This window comes from Chiloscyllium plagiosum, unplaced genomic scaffold (genome assembly GCF_037043375.1).
Source record: "Chiloscyllium plagiosum isolate Xiang-an unplaced genomic scaffold, Cpla_swu_hap1 HiC_scaffold_21, whole genome shotgun sequence".
In the NCBI taxonomy this organism is placed as follows: domain Eukaryota; kingdom Metazoa; phylum Chordata; class Chondrichthyes; order Orectolobiformes; family Hemiscylliidae; genus Chiloscyllium; species Chiloscyllium plagiosum.
In genome coordinates, this window is record NW_028270159.1 from 26,622,876 (window position 1) to 26,650,418 (window position 27,543).

The 27,543-nt window shown below is 41.7% G+C and overlaps 1 protein-coding gene across 5 annotated transcripts in view; it reads right to left on the reverse strand.

The window, feature by feature from the left end:
- LOC122564836 (serine/threonine-protein kinase Nek6) overlaps positions 1 to 27,543 on the reverse strand; it is a 272,209-nt gene that overhangs the window by 53,148 nt on the left and 191,518 nt on the right. The gene's annotated exons all lie outside the window — the stretch shown is intronic.

A 27,543-nucleotide genomic window follows, 5' to 3' on the forward strand; every position in this document is an offset into this window, starting at 1 on the left:
CTGTAATTAAAACAACAATCATAGAACATTATGGCACTCACTTTTATTATCAATAAATTTAATACTGCACAGAACAAGTTAAACCAAATGGTGCTGATAAATGATCAATAGGGTCTAATTTAACCCATTGTGAACTGTCATCTTTCTAATGTACATTCTTAAAAAAAAATGTATTGCAGGATATCAGTGATCCCAAGGCAACAAGGAAAAAAAGCTTATTTCCTTATCAATTGAAGATATAGAAAACATGCCGTGTGGCTTCATAAAAAAACATCTTGAATTTAATTATGACAAGAATTAAATCAAAATCCTACATTCATAAAGTCAAAGCTGCAGTTCTAAGCCAATCAGACATCTCTGATGTGCAATTTGAAATAGTTCTCAGTGGTTCTAACGTAAAGTAGGATGACAGGAAGAGATCTGCCCACCTCCACCACCCACCTCCGCCCCCCAAACCCCCCATCACTTCAGATAAGGGCTTGTAGCCCTGTAGATGGAGCTAGAGAAAACTCTTTGGCATTAAAGAAATGAGTGGAGAATATTGGTGTGGATTTCTGCCGAAGATGTTGAAAATTTAAGAAGGAATTTCTGGTCAATAAACATAATGAAATAATAAGAAATTCTTTAATCAATTCCGAATATCTTCAATCAATACCTGAAGATTAAGTTAAGAATGACCAGTTGATGTTTGTGTTTCCCATCCTGTTTTACCACACTCGCCCAGGCATTGTTATTCTAGTGAGAGATGTGTGCTTTGATTATGATTGTAACTGGTTTTCTTTCAAAGCAAAAAATATTTAATGCCAAGTCTTAGAAGTTCAGCACAATTGAGCCAGGATGACACAGCTCCTGAATTTCCCCTGTGGAACAATTGTACACATGGTTGATTAATACGGTATCTGAAAAGCTTCTCTTTGCTATTTACATGGTATTAACCCACATATTTGAAAAGGATTATCAGCTCAATCAAGAGGGGAAGGAATTTCAGACAAATACATTACGTATTTGCTTCCTATTACTCCATTACGTAATTCCAAGGCCTCAGTAGACTGTTACGGTCTTGTGACTTGGATTACAGACATTTTTGTTGGGTGACCAAATTTATCGTTTAGCCCGCCACTCAGAGAATATTAGAGAAACAGAATCTCTCCCTTTGCAGAAGGATGTTCAGAGGCTTGGCCCACTGAAACTGATTGTTGTGTTCTTCACATTTTTCTGAAATGGGTTAAAGATGTACATAATATTATTCCATATTATAGTAAAACATGTCTCATTGAGAACACAAGCATCAATTACTATTCAAATTTATAAATTTCTACCCATTTTGTAAAATGTAGTACATCAAATAGCTTGTTTCAAATTGTTGGGAAGACAAATTAGCTGCGGACAAAACTGGAATATCGGGGCTCAATGAAGATTGTGACAGCATCAATAAGAAAGTAGCCAACACATAGAGTCATAGAGATGTACAGCACGGAAAAAGACCCTTTGGTCCGTCTCATCAATGCCGACTAGATATCCTAACCTAATCTAGGTCCCATTTACCAGCACTTGGCCCATATCCCTCTAAACCCTTTCTATTCATATAACCATCCAGATGTCATTTAAATGTTGCAATAGTACCAGCCTCCACCACTTCCCCTGGCAGCTTATTCCATATACATACCACCCTCTGTGTGAAAAGGTTGCCCCTTAGGTCTCTTTTATATCTTTTCCCTCTCACCCTATGCCCTTTAGTTCAGGACTCCCCCATCCCAAGGAAAAGACCTTGTCTATTTATCCTATCCATGCCCCTCGATTTTATAAACCTCTTTAAAGTCACCCCTCAGCCTCTGCCACTCTAGGGAAAATAGCCCCAGCCTATTCAGCCTCTCCCTATAGCTCAAACCCTCCAACCCTCACAACAATGAAATAGTATAGTCATCTGTTGTGGACATGATGTGGAGGTGTCAGTGTTAGACTAGAGTGGACAAAGTTAAAAATGACATGACACCAGGTTATAGTCCAACAGGTTTATTTGAAAGTACAAGCTTTCAGAGCACTACTCCTTAATCAAGGAGCTAAAGAGAGAGAGAGAGAGAGAGAGAGAGAGAGGAAATGTGGTGGGGTGAGTGATGGACATGGTACTCTCAAGAAGACAAAGAATTGATAAGCCTAACACAACATGGAAAAAAGCAATGGTGAGAGACTTAAACACAATGGAATTGGGAGAAGAATGGGTGACTGACAGGAGACAGTAATCAGCCAGCATTATAGTGAAGCTATGTGAATGGAAGAAACTAAAAGAAGAATATATATTTGAGTGAGCTGAATATCTGATAAAGTGAATCAGACAGTTAAAAGTCTGCTGGAGTGTCTAAATCTGAACTCATCAATTGTATTTCTTTTAGTTCTGTGAATTAACTGCCACGGGCAAGCAATTTCCAAAAATATCCACCACCAGAGGGAAATTTGCAGTTTATCTGAGCTTCTTCAACTCATGAATTAAACCCTCACAGCCCAGAGGCCCAGCAGGATAATAAGTTTCTTGGGCTTAAGACTTGGATGTTGAAGGTACTTCATATTATGATACAGCAGCTATTTAAGCTAATGTACCTGCATTTCAACTGCATTGGATGAAAATGTAGAAGAAGATAGTGATCCTCTGTTGCAGACACAATTTCCAACAAGCGATAGGAAAGCCTAAGTGTATTTTGAGCTGTATTTTGGACTGGAACAGCAAAAGTGTCTATAATCCATGTCACAAGATCATAACAGTCTACTGAGGCCTTGAAATTAACATTGTGGGATGAGAGGAAGCAAATACTTTTAATGTGTTTGTCTGAAATTCCTTTCTCTCTTGTTTGAGGTGATAATTCCTTTTAAAATAATGCCTTAACAGTATGTAGATAGCGAATAGAAGCATTTCATATACAATATTAATCAATCACTCCCCATTGATATGAAAGGTAAAACACACTGGGTGCTAAGTAAACAGGCTCTTAAACTATAGTAGCAATTCTACTTTGCACAAAATTGTTTGACAAAGCACTTTTTATAAGAGGGAGGATTGCAATTTGCAAGAATGATTTCTTACATGAAATGTAAACACATATACAATATATAAAAACAGTAATTGTGAAATATCTAATTTATTTATTGTTAGAATAATACACTTTGTCATCCTGCTCATCAGTACGATTCATGAGTATGCTAACTTAAGGAGAAAACTAACATTTATACTGTACGAAAAAGCAGTGCTGATTGGTGGGCTAGTGGAGGTATTATGAAAATGCACTATTTAATGATGATTGACAGCTAACTGCAAACCTTTGTTCAGGTTTATAGGTTAACTTAGGCATTGCCTTGAGAAATGAACCAGCAAAAGGGTGACACCTATTTTGTTAAGTTGTTGTTGCTTCTGTGCACTCTCACAAGCCCCTAGTGTTCTCATAACATTGGATATGAGCTGGGACTCTGAACAAATGGTAAAATAGGATATCAGAAATTGTTCTTCCAGGACAAAATAATGCAAAGGGATTTCATCTCATCCAGAATTCTTAGAAGGAAAAAAGATATTAACCTCCATGCCCCTAGGCCAGTGATTATAATGAGAGAAGTAGGAGACAGGAGAGAGAGCAAAATTTAAAGGTAAGTCAAGGGTATAAATTGTTGACTTCACTTGAGCTCAGTTCCACATAGCACAAAAGCAAGGGCTAATAATGGTTAGTACGATGTGGGTTAAGCTTAGAATTCAAAGCTTTTCCTAGACATATGGAAAGGAATTTTCCAAATTAAAAAGTTTCCTATAAAAAATGTCACCAAACATGAACATCAGACTACCAGCATTTGGAATAACTAAACAACCGCCAGACAAATCATGTATTTATTGGATGTGTTGCTAAGGAGTTTATATCTTCCAATCAATATCGTGATCACCTGTAATCTACATTACTTGATATTCTTATAATATTTAACGTAGGTAAGAATATAAGAAAATTGTCAGTTTAGCAAAAGTAGCCTATAAAATATTGATTGAATTACAGCTTATGCACTTTTAAAACAAACAATGAGAACCAAACCAGTGGTCAGTTTTATAAATTGGATATGGGCATTTTAAAAAAAAATTCTTGGCTCATTGAATGAAAAATCTGCATTTGAGATTGAAATCCATGTTTCTCTCTTTCACAGTATTACAGACTTGTTTGGTTAGCCAGAGAAAGCTTTGTTCAATTTGAAATTGTCGCCTTGAATAATCCGTGAAAATGGCCTCAGATCAAAGCGGTTTGACAGGGTTTATAACGTGGATGAATGCGCCCCATGCTTTGCTTGAGATTTGTGCATTAGGCTGTTCAAGTTTATAAAGTAGGTTTGCAGAGCAGCCTACATCCACTTCTGAGTTCGTTGAAGATACATAAACAGAACACCCTCCGTCCAATAAAGGTTGTCTTAATTGTTCCGACAATAATGCCTCTACACTTTATGGAGAAATGTTAATTTTGAAGTAAGTCTCCTAATAAAAGAATGACAAGCCACATCTCTTTCATAACCCGTCCAACATAATGTGGGGATCCCTGATAATGAGCTTGTTCTTGCAAAATGCACAAGACTTCCAATTTAATCATCTTGGGCCTACAAATGCACCACATTAGTCAATATGACAAGGTTAGCATTTCAGAGAGTATTACTAATAAAGAAATTGTTCAAGTATAATATTTTTTGCAGCAATTAAATTGCAGTTGGGAAAGGCACTGAAATAGAATGTGTGTTATGAAACTGTCCAGCACCAGCAAAATCTCCTTCCTCTAACAGACATGGTTGCTTTTTTCATTATTTTATGTCTTCGGACTGTTTAATTTGCTTCTAAAAATCCTATAAACCTACAAATCAAATTGCTATGGCCTTAGGAGGCAGATACAGTTATGATTCGTTAATCGGACCACATTTGTCATGTTAACATTTTTGCTAGCTAAACAAGACTGCTTTTGTTAGTGAGTCACATTTACACAAAAAAACATACATTTTCTTTGCAAACCACATCAAATTACTCAAACCTCGAGATTGCAAAGTATTCAAAAGAGCCACATTTTTTACAAATAAATTGCTCCCACAAGGGAGTGTGGCAACTGTCACTAAAATAAACAGCAGAAGTCCTCCTGAATGATTGAAGCTGCTCCATGTTAAAGTGTCATGGTTTTCAGATGAATTATAATGTTCAAATTAATCTAGGCATTTTGTGTCTTTAATTTGAGCATAGGAAGCCAATGCATAGGACACACATTTATGTTCAAATTATTCCCGTGACTATTACCTCCATGGGTGTTTAAATTGTTTACTACCCATCAAATGTAATTAGTACAAATCACCATTTGATAATGAGAATGTTAATCATCAAATTTTTCCCCTGAAGATTGCTGACTTCTTTAGATGCATTTTTCAATGATTTTGGTGAGGTGTGGTAAATTAGTGCTCCATTTAGTTTTACCGGGGCATTGTTGAGATGCATTATTGTTTTGTTTTAAACGACCTATTGCAATGGTGCCATGCTTGGCTGCGCCCAAATTCTTCAATTCACCAGAATTATCCTTACTCCAAAATTAAACACCCATTAAACATTGCAAAACAAAAACCAAAATGTTGAAGTCAGAAAGAAGTTTGGGCCACGAATAAAACCAACCTTGAGCACCTCAAGTAAAACACAATGTCGAACTATTGTAGTCATGTGCTTTTTTTTTTAAACACTAGTAGGAGTTTTCACAGGATTATAACAACCCCTTTCTCCTATACTGACTAACTTCATGTTATGAAGCAGCACGGGGCCACAGCACTGATGCCTGTGTTTCTGCCTGAATCTGACTGTCAAAATTATGCATCAACCCAGAGGCATGGAGCAATGAAAATGATTCCCTTCAGTTTTTCCTGAGCTGCAGCTATCTTCAGAAGTGATTAGCAGACAATTGTCAGCTTGACAGTGTTCCCGATTTGCTTGGAATAAGAGTCAAACACCAACCATTGAGCTGTAAGGGGGTGCTTCTGCTCGGGAGCTCACTTCTTTATCACAATCATTTCAACATATTTATGTTGGTCTCTTTTTTTAAAATATTTGTCCTATGAAAATCACCTTTGGATTTGTATTGAAGCTTATGGAACTTTGGATAACATTTCTCTGCATTGTTGTATTTTATTGGGTCATCCAACTGGCGTTATACAGATGTGTTATTTGGAGGATGATTTTTGTCAAAAATGCGAATACCAATTGAGGTTTCAGGACATGTCCATAGTCCGAGTGGATCAGAAACAGAAACAGAAACAGACGTTGCTGGAAAAGCTCAGCAGGTCTGGCAGCATCTTTGAAGAGAATTCAGAGTTAATGTTACAGGTCCAGTGACCCTTCCTTAGAACTAATGGAACAAAATGGATCAGACTACTCTAACAGACATGAAGTCGTGTGTGGAACAAGGACCATTACTTGGCCTTGTGAAAATCCCTCCTCTTTAGTGTTGGAAAGTGGAATGCATAAATAGTTTGTGTGTTTGTGAGAGAGAAAGAGACAGAGAAAGGGAGTGTGTGAGTGTGAGAGAGAAGAGAGTGTGTGTGTGTGAATGTGTTTGTGAGGGAGAGAAGAGACGGAGTATGTGTTTGTGAGTGAGTGAGTGAGTGAGTGAGTGAGTGAGTGAGAGAGAGAGAGATAGATTTTTTTCCGGGCTGCAAAGAAAGCTGATACAAAGTGGATAGAGAAATGCTATGGTGACTTCTCTCTCATCTTGCATGTCCTGAAAATGAGTTATTCTTAATCTGTTGCATTGGTTTATTGACCATTTGTGTACAGTTTAGTTCTGTGATCCTGTCAGCTATCCAAGGTGTTTCTGAACTTTTGTTGTTACTTAGGTATTCTTCTTAATTACTGTTTGTCTTTTTTCTTGTGTAGTCAAACTGACACAAGACCATCTATTTTCAGCAATGAAAAAATAAGTGGAAAAGTATTGTATAAATATGATTTGCAATGAGCTGCAGCGATACACATTGGACAGGGTTAAGTCATCCTCAGACCAGCTCAACCGGGCATCTCTTTCTCCCCGACATACTTAGCTGAATTCCTAACCAACCTGTTCAGAGTTCTTACTACATACCTGTGGAGGAGGTGGGATTTGAACCCAGGTTTAGAGGTAGGGAGATACATTTAATCAGCCCTAAAATTAAGTGGAGGTCATTTTACTAATCAACCTATTCTGAGATGTTATTACATACCTCTCGAGCAGGTGAGACTTGAACTGAAGTCGAGAGATTCCTGATTAAGGGCTGTTTCCCGAAATGTAAATTCTCCTGCTCCTCGGATGCTGCCTGACCTGCTGTGCCTTTCCAGCACCACACTCTCGACCCTGATCTCCACCATCTGCAGTCCTCACTTTCTCCTCCTTGAACTGAAGCCTCCAGTTGAGAGGCAAGGACACTACCACTGCACCATAGGTGCCCCTCCCTCCATATGTTTAGATATTTTATTACTCAGCTCTGGAGAGGTGGGACTTGAATCTTAACATCCTGGCTCACAGGTAGGGACACTACCACTGCATCATCAAAGACCTAGAGTTTTCTACTTAATTTTCAAAAAGATTATCCTGTTTTCCTAATAAACCTGCTCAAGGACATGCTCACACATCTCTGGAGCAGGTGGGACTTGAACCCAGTCCAGAGTAGGGACATTACCTCTACTCTACAAAAGCCTGTCACCGCCTCCCCCTCCCACCACCATCTGCTTAATCTCTGCAGTCAAATTCCAATCCCCTGCTCTACCTATCATAAATTAAGTCACGCAAATTGACTCTTCTTCATCCTGGGATTATATGTGGTGCAAAGCTGTTCAGATCCTAGTGACTTTTCACCACTTATTTCATTATCTTGTTTTTATAAATGTTGTTTTCCATGACAACAAATTGGATTTTTCACAACTCCCACTTTTTCAAGATGCTGTATTTCCCTTTTGTTAAAACATCTGGGGTGGGTTTGAGTGAGAGTGAATGAGTCAGTAAGTGAATCAGTCTATGAGTGGATGAATGAGTGAATGAGTGAGTGAGTGAATGAATCAGTCTGTGAGTGGATGTGAGTGAATGAGTGAGTGAGTCAGTGAATGAGTGAGTGAGTCAGTGAGTGAATGAATCTGAGAGTGAGTGAGTGAGTGAATGAGTCAGTGAGCAAGTGAATCAGTGAGTGAGTGACTGAATCAGTGAGTGAGTGAGGGAGTGAGTCAGTGAGTGAGAGAGTGAGTGAGGGAGTGAGTCAGTGACTGAGTGAGTGAGTGAGGGAGTGAGTCAGTGAGTGAGGGAGTGAGTCAGTGAGTGAGGGAGTGAGTCAGTGACTGAGTGAGTGAGTGAGTCGGTGAATCAGTGAATGGGTGAGTGAGTGAGCTGCTCCTGGAGGATGTACCAGGTACAGGAGGAGTTTGTAATGTGTGGGGATGGGGGGGTGCAGTTTAATGCTTCTGGTTTAGAATGCGTGCTCCATCTTGCTGCAGCCTCACGAACAGATCTCAAAAAACCTCCCTCCCAGGACCTTCCTGAAAATCAACAGCTTGGAGTTGGCTCCCTGATGTGTTTCCATTCCTTGGGAATTTAAACCCGCATCCCACTCAATCCCGCATACATCCCAATGTTAAACTTGCCCATTCATTCTATTCAGGCATGTTTATCTGGCTTCAGATTGGATTTACCTGTCAATCTAGCATGGCTGCTTCGATTCTCATTGCTCAGATCTGCAGTTATTTAGTAATGGTGTGGCTCAGTTGTGTGAAACTAGTTTCCTGCACAGTGTGATTGACCTGAAGGGGACACAACATCGTGAATGGAAAATAATTAACAAACAGCTTGAATTTGGAAGATAATTCCTTTTAGAGCATCCTTATATTTTTGGATACAATCTCATGTTAGTTAATTACGTCAACCCAGGTTCCTTGTTCTGAGCTCCCACTAATTTACAGAGAAAATGAGTTGGACAGTGAGGGGTCTGCCTAGGAGGAGAGGCTGTTGATAACCTCAGCTTTCTGATACTACAATCTCAACTTCACAGAAAAAAATTATATTTTTTAAAAACCTTCCAAACACTCAGCAACATAAAACTGGTGTGAATGTCTTTATTGTATACTTCTGACATAAAGCCTTAGAAATTTCAGCATTTGAACATAATTTAGTTTGGTTGTTATCAGAATCAGCCATCACAGAAACAAGTTTACATGGTTCAACCAGGGGCTCGCTTAGTATTTGCAGTCAAATCTGAATTTTCAAACAGTATTCTTGCACAAAAAAAAATGCAGACCACTTTTAATGGCAAGAAGGGAAATTTTTCAGAACACACACCATTGAAGTGCTATGGCAAATCGATCATTGAACAAATTACAGGCTCTAGATATCTGCAAAAAGAACGGTTCTCAAAACTCCAGCAGCATAATTTGTCGAGGTTACTCACTTTTGCTTCCAGCTAGACATACGTATGCATCCTGCGCGCTATGTTTGGGCAAATCTTTCATTTTTCTTTCATTACTCGGGCATGTACTGTCACTTAATTCTTATGTATGCAATCCTTCCTGACAAATATGAGCTGCTGCCTGGTAATTCGTTTGACGTTCATTCTGTTCTTTGCTCTAATTATTGCTTCTTTCTCTGACATTGAATAGGCTGTGCTGCCAGAGTCCGATAGTACACCTGTCAGACTGGTCATGGCACTGTCGAATGCTCTTTTATGCCAATTTGATGTCAGGAAATAGAAGAGGAAGAAGAAAAAAATTAGAGAATAAAGTCCATTTGCATATGGTTTCACCCAATGCATGGGTCAGCAGCTTTATGAAATGACAACGTGGGGGTGGGCTCTAAGAGAACAATTTCCACCCCTGCAAATCTAGTTTGACCAGGGCACATCCAAAGAGGGACATTTATTGTTAACGTGTACCATAATGCCCTTTACCAGATCTCGATTATACACCCAATCAGATCTTTTTCTTTAAATTTGTAAGATACTATATTGCACCCCCTTCACCCTATCCTACTGGTTTCTTCCTCCCAGTGAAAGTAGCTTCTCTGTTTAAGATATGCAGACATGTTAAGCCTGTGGGGACTCTGCATTTTTGAGAGCAAGAAAATATCATTACTTTATCCAAAACAATGTCAAGCAAAATGTCAGACACATTGCATTCCGTCAAAGCAATCAAGGGGTTGCAGGTTAAGGAGTCAAAATCATCAATAGACCCCTCAACCAATGATGGGCTTTTTTGTGCAGTTCATTATAAATAAAGGTTGCTGCATCTTGTCATGCTTTAGGTTTCAAGCAGGAATACACAATAGTATTTCTTCAATAAGTATTTGTAATTCTTTAGGTGTTCATCTCTCATATTCGATAATTTAAAAAGATTTTACATTTGATTGACATTTATGAATCTGATGCCGAAATCCCCAGGAGTCATTTACTTTCTGAAAATTAAATCAAGGATATGCAATTTAATGGTTAAAATGCTGTTGTGTTTTTTTTTAAGAGATTCTATTGAGTCAAGAGGAAGAATTTTTAAATCATTGGATTACTAATATAGAAATACATCCAATAAAATCTCCAAACACTTTATACAAATACTCCAGAGAGGGAAGGAGCAAATCAACATTTCGTATTTTTAAAGTGTTCAGGTTGCCAAACAACAAGATGCATTCCCTTCTGAAGAAACACTCTTGTCTCAGATTATTGCAGCTTGGAAATGGTTGCACGTGCAAGTTGTTTTGTCACTTGCACCAGAAAGCAGCGTGAAATCCCATTATTCCCCAAAGACTTCTGTCCCTCGCGTACACAGTAGTCATGATGCCACACAAGCACAGATTGTGAAGTGAGTCAGGCTTATCTGACACGAGACAATTTATTTCTGTTACTTTTCCAAATGCACAGACAGGGATGGCAATGGAAACCTGCTATATTTTCCAGGGCAACATGAATCTTTTTGCCAAGATGATAGAGTGCAAACGTAAGAACCGCTTAATTGCTTTTACAATTGTTTTCTTTCGCAGTTGAATATTTTTCATCAAATGGGTTGAAATACCTGAATTTTAAATTCCATTTATCCACACATACCTTCTGGTTTTTTTTTAAAGCTTCCAATCAAGAAACAATAGATGAAGACATCAGCTTTTTCTCTTTGCCATCACACACTGCCACTGGTTTTGAGGTGTCACCAAGAGGTGGCTCACAATGTTGTGAAAGGAGATACTCTTTCAATCTCTCCCACCTTGTGTTGTTTGAGTGGGTGCTCATTACTAACACCCTCCCTAAATGAAGATCAATCCACAAAGCAGGCTGAGAAATGAGGCAAAGCCACTCTGAGCCCTACTTCAATGTGAAATGTGCTGAGGTAAGCTCAGAGTGTGCTCACGCCACAGGCAAGAGTCGAAAAGTGTGGTCAGGCAGTATCTAAGGAGCAGGACAGTCGAGGTTTTGAGCATACATTCTTCATCAGGAATCCTGATGAAGGGCTTATGCTCAAAACATTAACTCTCCTGCTCCTCGGATGCTGCCTGACCTGCTGTGATTCTCCAGCACCACACTCTCGACTGTGCTTTTCCAGCTCCACACTTTCTGACTCTGATCTCCAGCATGTGCAGTCCTCACTTTCTCCCACCACAGGCAAGCCAAGGTAGGTCATTGTGATGCTGAATTCCTTAGCTCAGTCCTGCCACCAGCCTCTTACCCAGTGATCTGCACTTTAGGCCTAGTCTCTTGCTATGATTCTTAACCAAGAAGACAAAAAAAAAGAAAAGTTTCATGAGTTAGCTATACTGCTTGGCACTTAAGTTTGTTCTTTGGAACTGTATATTTTCTGAAATTCATACTTTTTGTTGTGGCAAGCAGGAGCTTTCTAATATTTGCTCACAAGCCTCTCAAATGAGTGAAAAATTGACATGTCTGCCTTCATAGAGAGGTTGGCCAAGCCTGATTTTGAAGGCTCACAATTTACATTTGTTCAACATTGAGAGCCAAAGTTATTCCCTCAATGGGCCACGAGGGGCATCAGCTGTAACATGCACTCACACAGACTGGAGCTGAGCGGTCGCAGACACAGGAACCCTAACAACCCTAACAACTAGATTCAAATCTATTAACCCTTGGGGTGACTCCCAAAGAAGTTCACCATTTCACCCAGCGAATTGCACTGATATGGACCACTAGGCATGAGCTGCTTTTTGACCTGAGGTCAGATACATGCTGAAAATAAATACAAGAATTTAAGGAAATAGATTTCATCGAGAAACAAGTGGAAAACAGAAATGAGGGCTCCTCATGGGAGACTGGTTAGCAAGGATAGATCTCATGGAATACAGGGAGAACTAGCAATTTGGATACAGAACTGGCTCTAAAGTAGAAGACAGTGGTGGTGGCGTGTTGCTTTTCAGATTGGAGGCCTGTGACCAGTGGTGTGCTGCAATGATCGGTGCTGGGTCCACTGCTTTTCATTTATATAAATGATTTGGATGTGAGCAGAAGAGGTATAGTTAGTAAGTTCGCAGATGACACCAAAATTGGTGGTGTAGTGGATAGTGAAGAAGGTTACCTCAGATTACAACGGAATCTTGATCAGATGGGCCAATGGGCTGAGGAGTGGCAGATGGAGTTTAATTCAGATAAATGCGAGGTGCTGCATTTTGGAAAGGCAAATCTTAGCAGGACTTATACACTTAATGGTAAGGTCCTAGGGAGTGATGCTGAACAAAGAGACCTTGGAGTGCAGGTTCATAGCTCCTTGAAAGTGGAGTCGCAGGTAGATAGGATAGTGAAGAAGGCGTTTGGTATGCGTTCCTTTGTTGGTCAGAGTACAGGAGTTGGGAGGTCATATTGCAGCTGTACGGGACATTGGCGAGGCCACTGTTGGAATATTGTATGCAATTCTGGTCTCCTTACTATTGGAAGGATGTTGTGAAAATGGAAGGGTTCAGAAAAGATTTACAAGGATGTTGCCAGGGTTGGAGGATCTGAGCTACAGGGAGAAGCTGAATAGGCTGGGGCTGTTTTCCCTGGAGCGTTGGAGGCTTAAGGGTGACCTTATAGAGGTTTACAAGATCATGAGGAGCATAGATAGTCTTTTCCCTGGAGTGGGGGAGTCCAGAACTAGAGGGCATAGGTTTAGGGTGAGAGCAGAAAGATATAAAAGATACCTAGCGGTCAACGTTTTCACACAGAGGGTGGTACATGTATGGAATGAGCTGCCAGAGGATGTGGTGGAGGCTGGTACAATTGCAACATTTAAAAGGCATCTGGATGGGTATATGAATAGGAAGGGTTTAGAGAGATATAGGCCAAGTGCTGTCAAATGGGACTAGATTAATTTAGGATATCTGGTCAGCATGGACGATTTGGACCGAAGGGTCTGTTTCCGTGCTGCATCTCTCTATGGACTCTCTAACTCTAAGTGACTGTGGGTAGCCTATGGAGGAAGGTTTGAAAACGATCAAACCTCTTTAGAGTTAATACAGTAATGCATTTTCAAATTTAAATAAAAAATAATCAAGCGAGGGGATTGAAATGTTCAGGCTACAACTGTACCCCTTTTCTTAAGCAGCATTTTTCATTAAGTAGACCACTGTGAGGGGTCACTGACTGAATTCTCATAAGCCAATTAACAATGTGCAGTAATTATTCTGATGGACAAAATGGCATCAGGGACCAAAGAAGGCATCAATCCTTAATTGGTTAACCATTCTTTAATCTTCCATTCCTACAATTCTTGTTTAGATATTGTTGAATCTAGTGCACCCCCTTTCTTGAATTTCTTCTACTTCTGCGTTATTCAAAAATATTTGTCTCAACCAAGAATGAAAGGATGGGGACAGAGCAGGAGTGTGTTACCTATTTGTTCAGGTGTTGGGCATCACATGACAAGAAGAGGAGTTGTCATTACTGTTGACTGAAAATAATCCTGATCACGGCAACATGTGAAACTAATAAAGGATTCAGCTTGTCGTGTGGTTGTCCTTTTACAAGTGAGTGTGCTTGACTATATGTGATCCGCAGAGCTGCAGTGGTGTTGTCTTCCAGGTGATGAAGTGTTCCATTTAATACTGTTTTTTAATCCCAGGTACAGCCCAAGGTCTCATTACTCAGATTTACTACACACATTAGCAATCAAAATATCAAATCAAATCCTTATTTCTAGGATCAATTAATTTCTGGGTTTTCTTTTTGAGGTTTGGAGGATGATAACGAGCTAATTGAGTGATTTCTAAGATGACCTGGGTTATTTTGACATATGTGCTCGTACTGTTTGCATTCCTACTTTATTTCCGCTCTCCTTCAGGTGCTGACTTCACTGGAGCACAGTTTGACAAGTATCAGCAATCCAATACATGAACACTCATTCTTCATATCCGAGTTTAAATAATAAGCTAGCGTCAGCCTGTTTAAGCAGGGAAACCACACTGCTGAGTCCGATTCACTCCATAGGCAAAGGTAAAAATGCATCGGAGTCTATTCTCAGGGTAGGAATTGACAGCAAGCAGGCCAGAGGTTAGACTCCAGTGGGGGCTTTGTCACTCGGGCACTCTGTCCCACGTCCACAAGGAGCATGGCTCCCTCGGACCTTGGGATTGGGCATATCTGTCCTGGTTTTACAAGGGCAAAAAAGACCAATTTTGATCCTATCATCTCCACATCAAACTACAACCCAGCAGGACGTATACCACGATGTGGTCAGAGATTATGACACAGCTCGGGTCCTTAGTGTCTTAGTGTATGACAACGGGTCACTGTGCTGCCTTGTCTTTCTCAGAATCTCGATGTTATAGTTTGTGTGTCCCACAGGACTGTGTGTCTCTAACACTCTCAGTGCGATAAATAAGGGGAGCAGGGAGATGGCTGTGGCCATTTACATTCACTCTATTGACTATGAGGTTGGTTTCCTGGGAATATTCTCAGCCTGGGAAAGTTTCCTGGAAATGGGAGTGAAATGTAGAGGGGCTACACAACCACACTCCTCCCCATAACACTGCCCCGGATACCCCTCCCTGCGTCACTGCCCCACGTACCCCTCCCCATAACACTGCCCCAGATACAACTCCCCACGTCAATGCCCCACGTACCCTTCCCCGCGTTCACTGACCCGCGTACCTGCCCCGGGTACCCCTCCCCACGTCCCTGTCCTGGGTACCCCTCCCCGTGCCCGTGTCTCTGCCCTGGGTACACCTCCCCGTGCCAGTGTCCCTGCCCCGGGTACACCTCCCAGCGTCCCTGCCCCGGGTACACCTCCCAGCGTCCCTGCCCCGAGTACATCTCCCAGCGTCCCTGCCCCGGGTACCCCTGCCTGTGTCCCTGCCCCGGGAACACCTCCCCGCATCCCTGCCCTGGGTACTCCTCCCCCTGTCACTGACCCGGGTACGCGTCCATGCCCCGGGTACGCGTCCCTGCCCCGGGTACCCCTCCCGGCATCCCTGTCCTGGGTACCCCTCCCCGTGCCCGTGTCCCTGCCCCAGGTACACCTCCCCGCGTCACTGACCCGGGTTCACCGCCCCGCGTCACTGACTGGCGTCTCTGCCCCAAGGCACCCCGCCCTGCGACACCAACCCGGGCACCCCTCCCCAGGTACCCCTCGCGACGGCACTGCCCTGCATACCCCTCCCCGCGTTACTGACCCAGGCACCGCTCCCTGCGTCACTGTCCCGGGTACTTCTACCCGTATCCGCGTCCCTGCCCCGGGTACACCTACCCATATCTACGTCCCTGCCATGGGTACCCCTCCCCGGGTGCCCTTATCCGCATCCCTGCTATGGGTCCCCTCCCCCCGTGGGAGGAAGTGTTATTGATGAAGTGAAGCAGCTAAAGATGGTTGGGCCTAGAATAGTACCCAGAGTGACTCTGCAGAGATATACTGGAGCTGAGATGACTGACCTCCAATAACTACCTTCATCTTTCCCTGTGCCACAGAACAGCAAGAGTTCAGCCAGACATGCTGCTGCCTACTGCCAGGGTTTGCAATATATGCTCCAGACTAGAATGAGAGTGAGCGGATCCAGTTGTAATGGTCCGTGTAGGTACCTACAACATTGGAAGGATAAAGGTGGTGGTTCTGCATTGTAGATTTGAGGAGTTAAGCATCAAGTTAAGATGCAGATCCTCAAGGTCATACTCTTTCCTTTTTTTTATTCACTCATGTGATGTGGGCTGGGCCAACACTTACCGCCTTCCCTTGTTGTCACTGAGAAAGTAGTGGTGAGATGCCTTCATCAACCGCTGCAGTCCATGTTAAATGTTTTGGTTGGGGGTGATATGTAACCTTTCATCAGAATTCACTTCTACGATTTTGGTTACAATGACATTTATGTCCTTGCCCCTAAAATGCTGTTCACTTAAAACATCTGAATAATCATTCCCTTTATTTATTAAAACTGTGGAGTTTCTGAGCAATTGTGGGACCTGGAAGCAGGCAGAGTCAACTGAATTATGCACGTGCAATACATTGGTAATGAAGATTACTTTAGGGCATGGTGTGTGTGCACAATCAAAAAGACTGGCATGGAAGAATGTGGGTTCCAGTTCATGGGGCACTGAAACCAGCACTGGGAAAGGTGGAATCTGTACCAACCTCCATCCGAGCTGTGCTGGGGTCAATGATCTTGCCAAGTCCATAACTGGGGAAGGAGAGACGATTATAAACTAAAGAATGGGAGCAACAGATCAAATTTGGGAAAATCAAAGCACAGACTCAAGGTCAAACAGAAACAATCAACAGACAGTGACAGGAAGGTTAAACAATTACAAATCCAAGGGTCAACCCCAACAGGTAAGACTAGAAATTACAAAGAAGTGAAAAGATAAACATAAAGGCTCTGCATCTGAATGCAGGTCATATTGGAAAGAGGAAAGTTGAACTGGGTGTGCAAATGGAAGTCAATGAGTATGACCGCGTCACCATTACAGAGATTTGGCTCTGGGATAATCTGGATAGGGTGCAGGACACTTCGGAATGACAGGAAAAGATGGAGGGTTGGTTCTGTCAGTTAATGATGGTACTATCACAATAAAGAGGGATGAAATACGTTCAGGAAAGCAAGGTGTGGAAACAGTTTGAGTAGAAATGAGAAATTGTAACAGTTAGAGGCCACTTGTTGGAGTGGTGTAAGGGCCCCCTAACAGTACCCATATGATAGCATGCAGCATTGAGCAAGAAATAATGAGAGCTGTCAGAAAGATATGGTAATTACCATAAAAGATTTTAGTATATTTATGGACCAGGAAAGTCAGATGGGCAAAGGTAGACATGCAGGAGGCTGGAAGGACAGCAAGCCAGGCAGCAGTAGGAGGTGGAGAAGTTGATGTTTCAGGTGTAACCCTATTTCAGGACTGAGGGCAAAGGTATCTGAGATGAAGAGGTCAGAGAATGTTTTCAGGATGGTTTCTTAGAAGAGCATGTTCTGGAGCCAACCACACAACAGACTATTCTTGACCCGGTATTGTGCAATGAGATAGGACTAATTAATAAACTCATTGTGAAAGTACCGCTGAGTGGCTGCGACCATAATAGGACTGAATTTTAAATTCAGTTTGAGGGTGAGAAAGTGGGTCCGAGACTATTTTTAAATAGTTTTTAAAGACCATGGAAGCAGAGCTGGGTAAAGTGGATTGGCAAGTTAGGATAAAGGATGGCTTAATGGAGAGGCAGTGGTAGAAACTTAAGGGAATAATTCAGAATACATGGAAGAGACATATTCCAACAAGTAAGAAAAATGACAAGGGGTTGAAGTTATTGCAGAAAATAAAAGCTCATGTGTGGGGATAGTATATTGACATGGATAAAAGGTGGTTGACTCACAAGAACCTTAAATGGATCTTTTTCAGGTTAAGAGATCTAACGATTGGTGGGCCGTAAGAATTGGTGCTGGGCCCTCAACTGTTTACAATATTTTCACAAAGGGATGGACAATTTATTTGCCAAATTTTCTGATGACACAGAAAGAATGAAAAAGAATTCTCTCAGCAATGACAGATTGCAGAACATGGAGGTGCAGAAAAGGTCTGGGTGTCCTCATGTCCATATCATAAAAAGTTAGGATGCAGGGACAGCAAGTAACAGAGAATGTTATCATTTAGCACAAGGGCAACTGAGTACAGAAGTGCAGAGATGATGAATCAGTTCTCCAGGGCACCGGTGACACCAATTCTAGAGCCGTGTACATAGTACCGGTCACATTATTTGAGAAGGGATGTTGCAGGCAGATCACAGAAGGTTTACCAGACTGCTACCTGGAAGGGGGAGCTTGTCTAATGAGGAAAGGTTGGCCATTCTAGGCTTGTATCCATTGGAGTTTAGAAAAGTAATAAGTAATGACTGAAACATAAGAGATCCTGACAAGGTAGATAAGCAGAGAATGTTTCCTTTTAAGGGAGAATCTTGAACTAGAGGTCACTGTTTAAAATAAAAATCAGGGCTCGGCCATTTAAAACAGAGATGAATGTAACTTTATTTTCTTTACTATATAGTCAAGAGTATTTGGAAAAGAGTACAGTGGGGAGGTGATAGCCTAGTGATATTATTACAGGACAGCTAATTCAGAGACCCAGTTTGAATCCCTGCAATGGCAGATGGTGGAATTTGAACTCAATAATGATCTGGAATTAAGAATCTAATGATGACCATGAATCCAATGTCAATTGTTGGAAAAAAACATCTGGTTCCATAATGTCCTTCAGGTAAGGAAACTGCCAACCTTTCCTGGTCTGGCCTACATATGACTCCAGACCCACAGCAATGTGGTTGACTCTTCACTGCCCTCTGGGCAATTAGGGATGGGCAATAAATGCTGCCTAGCCAGCGACCCCCTCAGCCTGTGAATGACTAAAGAAAAGAGCTCTCTTCCTGAAATGGTGGAAGTGCAGTTCTTAAATGCCTTTAAGTGAAAGAAAGATAAATTCTTCTTAAGTATGGGGTGGAAGGCTATCAGGGTGAAGTGTGAATACAGATTTGAAGTTACAATCAAAGCAGCCACGATCTTGCAGACTGACCTACTCTTGCTCCTGAGTTGTATGTTCTCAGTGTTATTGCAACATCTACACTATTCCTTCATTCTGAACATCTCCTAATATCCCCATACCCTGGAGCTCATCATTGGATACAATTTCTCCTAGTTTTCATGTGTTCAGATACCCAGTCTGGTAGGTTTCAAACCACATCAAATATGAATACTGCAAAGCAAGACCAAATTGCACAGTTTTTCGAGGTGTAAAACAAAGCTGCAAAACTGGGAAAATAACACCCACTGAAAGTAGGAAGTGAGGGAAAATAATCTGAAAAAACCCTTCTTGGAGCTAAGCCTTCTGCATGTAGCTGGTATACTCACCTGAAATTGTAACATATCAAAAGACAGAGGAAAATCTCAAGCTCCAAAACAGCTGTGTTGCAGAATGTCTTATTTTAATTGGAAACAAACCAAATGCTGTAGATCACAGATTTACTCAGCATTTTGTGGCTGCTTTGCTGTCTGCTTGACAATCTATTTTTGCTGCTTTGCTGGGAATATGCCAGCTGGATGTCTTATACAACAGACAAACATATTATTTACAGAAGCAGTTTCTCCAACGGGACTCTCAGCTGAGCCATTCCAGTCCCAACCCAGACACACCTGGTGACCCCAAAGCACAAAACATATTTACTGGCAGTTAGTCACGTGGGGTCCTATAATTTGGACTTTATTCTACAGAGGAGGAGGAAAACAAACCTATAAGTTATCAACTTACAAACAGTGGTTGAAAAAGTGGACGCATCCTACAAATTGAAACTTGAAATTAAGATACTAACTATGGAAAAGATCATGGGTTTTAATTAAACCAAATTTAACAAAATAAAGGATTTTATGTAAAGCAGATTTGTTTTCCAGTCATAACTGGAAGAATTTTGTTAATGTTGTCAGCACCAGTCATGAGTGACTAGTTGAACTCGAGAGCAGAGAGAGCTGATTTTACTGATAATTGATTATTTCTCTCTTTTTCCCATCCAGAGAATTGTGCTTATGGAAGAACGAAATTCATGTGAATTGTGCTGACATGAATGATCACATGACTTTGACATCAGTGAGAGAGAGAAAAGATTCCAGTGTAGAATGAGCATGCAAAAAGGGAGATCTCAGGCACTACACTGGACAGCGGTATTTGCACCTAACACTGTTGGCAATTTAGCATGGCCAATTCACCTGACCTGCACACCTTTGGACTGTGGGAGGAAACCGGAGCACCCGGAGGAAACCCACGCAGACACGGGGAGAATGTGCAAACTCCACACACAGTCACCTGAGGTGGGAATCGAACTCAGGTCCCTGATGCTGTGAGGTAGCAGTGCTAACCACTGAGCCACTGTGCCGCCCAAACGCAAACAGAAATCCACCCTCCATTGAACAGAAAGACCTACAAAGATTGTGAAGCTACTGATGGTTAAGAATCTTAACTGGGAATTAGCTCTACTTTGTTAGAGAAATACCCCAATAACTATGGGTACTCACATGTTAATGGCAAGCAGATTAAAAATGGACGTACTGGTTTTTAAAACTTTGCCTCAGGCTAAATATAACCTCTCAAGGTAAAAACGAGAAATAGGCCATAGGAAAAAAACCCAGCAGAGGTGGTATAACTCTAGATTAAAGCTCTGTCAGTCTTAAAGCCAGTGCTGGAGGTCCGGTTCAGAGACAGAAAGGGAGAAGCAATGGACTTCACACAAACCGATCGACTGAGGTCTTATATTTTCCAAGCACCTGAGGTGATATTCTGGAACAGGAAGGCATTGATCTCACCTGAGCCAGAGGTGAGACTTCTCACAGAATATGAGCCAGTCATTCCTTGACTACATGAGACAAGGTACATTGTGGTAAAGCTCACTTGATTCCACATAACACTACCACCCTCCTGTGGAACATGAGGGAATTCGATGAGGACGTCCAGTCAGAATTCCAGACCATGAGAAGTGGAATCATTGTGAATGACATCAGTTTCTCAGATTACTCAGAGGACTCAAATGACATTGCTCAGACCTCTTGGCATCATAGTAGCTCACAAAACCACCAATACACTAAAACAGCAGCTAATGAACTTGAAGGAACCTATACAGACAACAAGCAAAACTAATGTCATCTATAAAATATCTTGCAAGAACTGTAACAAACACTACATTGGACAAACAGGCATAAAACTGGCCACCAGGAAACATGAACATTAACTAGTCACAAAAACACATGACCCACTCTCACTAGTATCCTTACATACAGATGAGGAAAGACACCACTTTGACTGGGACAACACATCCATCCTAGGACAAGCCAAACAGAGACACACACGAGAATTCCTAGAAGCATGAGTTCCAACTGAAACTCTATCAACAAACACATTGACTTGGATCCTATTTATCACCCCCTGAGAAAAAGAACAGGAAATACCATCACTATAAGAAATAATGTCACCACAGGAAATGACATCACCAACCCAAGGAAATGCAAACATATAAATAGAAAGTGGGCTACACTACCATGCTTCATTCAGAGGCTCACTGAAGATGTTACCTAGTATGGTGACAAAACGTCTGGAAACGAACCTTCCAACTCAGTGAGCAAACCTACATCCAGAACCTCAACCTGAGCTACAAATCTTCTCAAAACTCGCTAATACCTCAAATATAGTGTGCAGTTTTGGTCTCCTTATTCAGGCAATGATCATCTTCAAGAAGAGAGAATCTAATCATTGCTCCTTGACATTCAAAGACATTACCATCACAGCATTGCCCACTATCAACATCTTGGAGGTTACCACTGACCAGATACTAAACTGGATTAGTCATACAAATACAGTATCTACAAGAACAGGTCAGAAGCTAGGAATACTGTTGTGAGTAATTCACCTCCTGACTCCCAAAGCCTGTCCACCATCTACAGGGCACAAGTCAGAAATGAAAATGAATAAAATTCTCCCCACTTGCCTGGATGAGTGTACCTCCATCAACACTCAAGAAGCTGGACACCATCAGGACAAAGCAGCTCTCTTGATTGGCACCACAACCACAAAAATTCACTTCCTCCACCCCAGCAGTATGGACCAACTACAAGATGCACTGCAGAACTTCACCAAAGCTCATTAGACTGCACTTTCCAAATCCAGGTTACCTTCCATCGAAAGGACAAGGGTAGCAGATACATGGGCACACCAACATCTGCAGCTTCTCCTCTAAGCCACTCACCATCACAACTTAGAAATAGATCGCCATTCCTTCACTGTTGCTGGGTCACATTCCTGGATCTCTCTCCTGGACAGCAATAGGAAGCACTAGCTTTTAGAGTGATGCTCCTTCGTCAGGTGGTTGCATAACCACCTGATGAAGGAGCAGTGCTCCGAAAGCCAGTGCTTCCAATTAAACCTGTTGGACAATGACCTGGTATTGTGAGATTTCTAACTTTGTATACCCCAGTCCAACACTGGCACCTCCAAAACATGACTGAACAGCAATATGGGTGTACTTAAAATAAAAAGGGATGCAGCAGTTTAAGAATACAACTCAACACCATCTTCTGTAGAGAATCTAAGGGTGGGCCAGAAATGCTGACCCAGCCAGTGATGCCCACATCCTGTGAATGTAAATGCATTGGGAGGGGATTCAGAGGAAGTTTTTTTTAGATTAGATTAGATTATCTACAGTATGGAAACAAGTCCACACCGACTCCGAAGAATAACCCACCCATTTCCCTCTGAATAATGCACCTAGCACTATGCGCAATTTAGCATGGCCAAAACACATAACCTGCACATCTTTGGATTGTGGGAGGAAACTGTAATCAGTGGGTTAATTTATGAGAAAAGGTTGGAAAAGCTGGATTGTTCTCACTGGAGTTTAAATGAGTGAGGAGTGATTTCACTGAAGTGTATAAGATCCTGAATGGTCTTGATAGGTGGAAATGGAGGGTATATTTCCTCTTGTGGGTCAGTCAGAACAAAGAGGCATTGCTTTAAAATGAAAGGTCACCCTTTTAGGACAGAGATAAGGAGATTTTATTTTTCCCAGCAGAGGGCTGGTCCACTTTGGATCTGTGATTCAGAAGGTGGTGAATTTGGGGTCAATGAATATTCTTAATCCAGAAGTGGATAAGTTGTTGCTTGGCAAGGAAATGAAAGGTTATTGGGGATAGATGGGAATGTGGAATTTAAAATTCAGAAAACTCAGTCTAATCTTATTGAATGGCAGAACAAGTGTCATTGGAGTTACACTCATCCAGGCAACTGGGGAGAATTTCACTCATTTTCATTCCTGACTTGTGCCTTTAATGGTCCATTTCTGCTCCTATTTTTGTATGTTCGTATGCATCAGCCATGCACTCTCACCATTCATCTCCTCACCATCTATTGCAAAGTCACGATTTGGAGGTGCTGGTGTTGGACTGGGGTGGACAAAGTTAAAAATCACACAACACCAGATTATAGTCCAACAGGTTTAATTGGAAGCACCAGCTTTCAGAGCACTGCTCCTTCATCAGGTGTAACTTTTGTTATACTCCACAATCACCTGATGAAGGAGCGACACTCCGAAAGCTAGTGTTTCCAAATAAACCTGTTGGACTATAACCTGATGTTGTGAGATTTTTAACTTTGCAAATCTATTGCAAATTAGTTCTGGGCAAAGTAGAAATAGAATTTAAGGTATTTATTTGTCTAACAGTCTTTGGAATGTTATTAATTAGTGGTCTACTTTGCCCAGATTTTCTTAGTTGATTGGATGTCCACTCCAACCCAGTTTAATGCTCCTTCTGGGGCTCAGTAACAGGAGAAGAATGGGTGGATTGGAAGGAGTGACCCTGGAGATGTATCTTCCTGTCCACACAAATCAGATACTCGTGAGCCTGCAGGAAACAGGCTCCTACCTCAGGAGTTGTCCAGTCTGTCTGTTTCTCCATTTTATGGAGTTACGTGAGTAAAGCAGCCATGTAGCAATGCTTCAGCATTTCCCAATAGCCTGCTGGAGGAAACTTCTCAAGTTGCTCCTATTTACAGGAAGATGCATGAGAAGGCAGAAACAAAAGTGAAAAAGCATGCAAGTGTGGAATCTTATCAGCTGGCAAGAAAGTCAAGGAATGAAAGATGAATAGAAAATTATCTGAAATTTACTCCATGGCTACCCAGATGAAAATGCTCATTTTACACATGTTAACCTTACCATTGGAGGGCTTTCACCATCTCCAACCTCATTGTCCACAATGACACAGATCTCTACCTTGTCGTAGGTTGAAGTAAAGTTGAAGAGCCTGCATCTCTCTCAAGTGAGGTACAAACTGGTGCATTGGGGAGATCAGGCAGCAGACACACTGATGTATTGTGGCTGGATCTTTGTGGAAGTGTCCCCTCTGACCTGTGGCTGAGGGACAGACAGTGCTGCTCTTGGCTTTGTTGGTCTTGAGCTCTCCTCATATTCAACTCCTCATATGCAGGAAGAGTGAAGCAGGAGACCAGGTAAATTGATTTCCCAGGAGTTGTCAAGCAGCGAAGGGACACTCTCAGAAGAACTGCTGTGAGCAGCTCTGAGTTATGGCACTCCATCCTAGTCTTTTCACTGCAGATTGTGAGGTGTTGCTGGCAGCTCAGAAAGTAAATGTGCTGTGAGCTAAAACCAGAATCACTGGTTAAAATACAACTTGATCTTTTTTTCCAATATTTAAATTCCTTGCTCAGTATCTTAATAGGCTGATCTCTCACTTTCAAACCCAGAAATTCGTGGGATGATATCAGGACTTAACTCAGTTATTTTTAGGGGATTTAATGCCATAGGTTTCCTGAAACCAGCATACCTTAGCTGGAAAAATTCCCCTAAATATTCTGCAATAACCTGTGTAACCTCTAGAAGATGAACGAGCTGAATGTTTCCTTCCAGTTGTATATAAATAGGTACAGATCATTTTTGAGCTAAAGAACAAGTTGGATTACAGCACTGGATAGATTATTAACCTCAGGGAAAATGCGAGAAAGATTTATGAGGCCAATTGCAAATCAGTTTAAAAATCAGTTAAAAATTAGAGTTGGTTTTCAGACTGAGACACATTCAGAAGGGCAAACTAAAATAACTGAATCTAATTTGTTGCTATCACAAACATTATTTATACTAGAACATGTTGGATTAGTTTTATACGACTATAATTTGTTAGCATGAGCTCTTCAATAACTAAATACTGATGCCTCAATATTCAAACTGATTTGAACTTTGACACACTCAATTTTTACTGTTGCCTCCAAAATAATATGTAGAATGTTTAGTGGGTGGGGGAAGGTGGGGGGTGCGGTGGAGATTGGCGAGGTGGGGTGAATGTGACTTTGAATAAACACCATTTAACAACAATTCCTATTCTATATATTTAAATGCCCATTTCTTGTTCTTCTAAGTCACAGATCATATTCCTTCCATATAGAGATGTACAGCATGGAAACAAACCCTGCGATCTAACTCATCCATACCAACCAGCTAGCCTAATCTAACTAGCATTTGACCCATATCCCTCTAAACCCTTCTTATTCACATACCCATCCTTTTAAATGTCGTAATAGTACCAGCCTCCACCACTTCCTCTGGCAACTCATTCCATACACGTACCACCCTCTGCATGAAAAAGTTGTCTCTTTTATATTTTTCCCCTCTCACCCTAAACCTATGCCATCTAGTTCTGGACTCACCGACCCCAGGGAAAAGACTTTGCCTATTTACCCTATCCATGCCCCTCATAATTTTTGTAAACCTCTATAAGGTCACCCCTCAGCCTCCGATGCTCCAGGGAAAACAGCCCCAGCCTGTTCAGTCTCTCCATGTAGCTCAAATCCTCCAACCCTGGCACCATCTTTGTAAATCTTTTCTAAACCCTTTCAAGTTTCACAACATCCTTCTGATAAAAGGGAGACCAGAATTGCACACAATATTACAAAAGTAGCCTAACCAATGTCCTGTACAGCTGCAACATGACCTCCCAACTCCTATAGTCAATGCTCTGACCATTAAAGGAAAGCATACCAAATGCCTTCTTCACTATCCTACCTACCTGCGACTCCACTTTCAAGGAGCTATGAACGTGCACTCCAAGGTCTCTTAGTTCAGCAATGCTTCCAAGGATCTTACCATTAAGTGTATAAGTCCTGCAAAAATTTGCTTTTCCAAAATGCAGCACCTCACATTTATCTGAATTAAACTCCATCTGCCACTTCTCAGCCCATCTGCCCACCTGATCAAGATTCCGTTGTAATCTGAGGTAACCTTCTTCGCTGTCTACTACACCTCCAATTTTGGTGTCATCTGCAAACTTACTAATCATACCTCCTATGTTCACATCCAAATCATGTGCATAAATGATGAAAAGCAGTGGACCCTCTTGGTGTTATTCCTGGAACAACTGAGAATTAGTTTGAGGTTATCTCATTTCTGTTCTCAGCTGTACCCGTCTCAGACCGATCTCTTTCCTCACTATCTCCCTGGGTCCCACCCACCCCTCCCCCCCCACACCCCCCACCTTATAGTTTAAATCCTCCCAAGCAGTTCTAGCAAATTCCCCTGCCAGTATATTAGTCCCCTTCCAACTTAGGTGCAGTCCGTCCTTCTTGTACAGGTCACTTCTACCCCAAAAGAGATTCCAATGATCCAAAAATGTGAATCCTTCTCCCATACACCAGCTCCTCAGCCATGCATTCATCTGCTCTATCCTCCTATTCCTGCCCTCACTAGCTTGTAGCACTGGGAGTAATCCAGATATTACTACCCTTGAGGACCTCCTTTTTAAATTTCTGCCTAATTCTCTGTAATCTCCCTTCAGAATCTCAACCTTTTCCCTTCCAATGTCGTTGGTTCCAATGTGGACAATGACCTCCTGCTGGCCCCTCTCCCCCGTGAGAACATTCTGCACCCTCTCTGAGACATCCTTGATCCTGGCACCAGGGAAATAACACACCATTCTGCTTTTTCTCTGCTGGCCACAGAAACGTCTGTCTGTCCCTCGGACTACAGAATCCCCTAACACAATTGATCTCTTGGAAGCCGATGTACCCCTCGTTGCATTAGAGCCAGTCTCAATACCAGAAATTTGGCTGTTCATGCTACGTGCCCCTGAGAATCCATCACCCCCTATGTTTTCCAAAACAGCATACCTGTTTGAAATGGGTATATCCACAAAAGACTCCTGCACTAGCTGCTTACCTCTCTTACCCTTCCTGGAGTTAACCCATCTAATGTGACTGTATCTGAGACTTTCCCCCCTTCCTATAACTGCCATCCATCACATACTGATTCCTAATTATTTCAAGATAAAATAAAAAGTGTAAATATTATACCATTGGGAGAAATACAATTACAATAGAATTATATTCAAAGGTAAAGATTGATCAATGAAATGCTATTTAATACTTGAGAACAAATGAAACTTGGAATTATCCAGAACAATCTTAGAACTGCAGTGTCAACAGAAATGTCAGTTCTGCTGTAATGATGGGACAGCCCTGGGTGAGGGGTAGCTCCCGGCTTGCTGGGTCTGAAATGCTGGGTGTGCAGCTGAGCTTTCAAATGGAGCC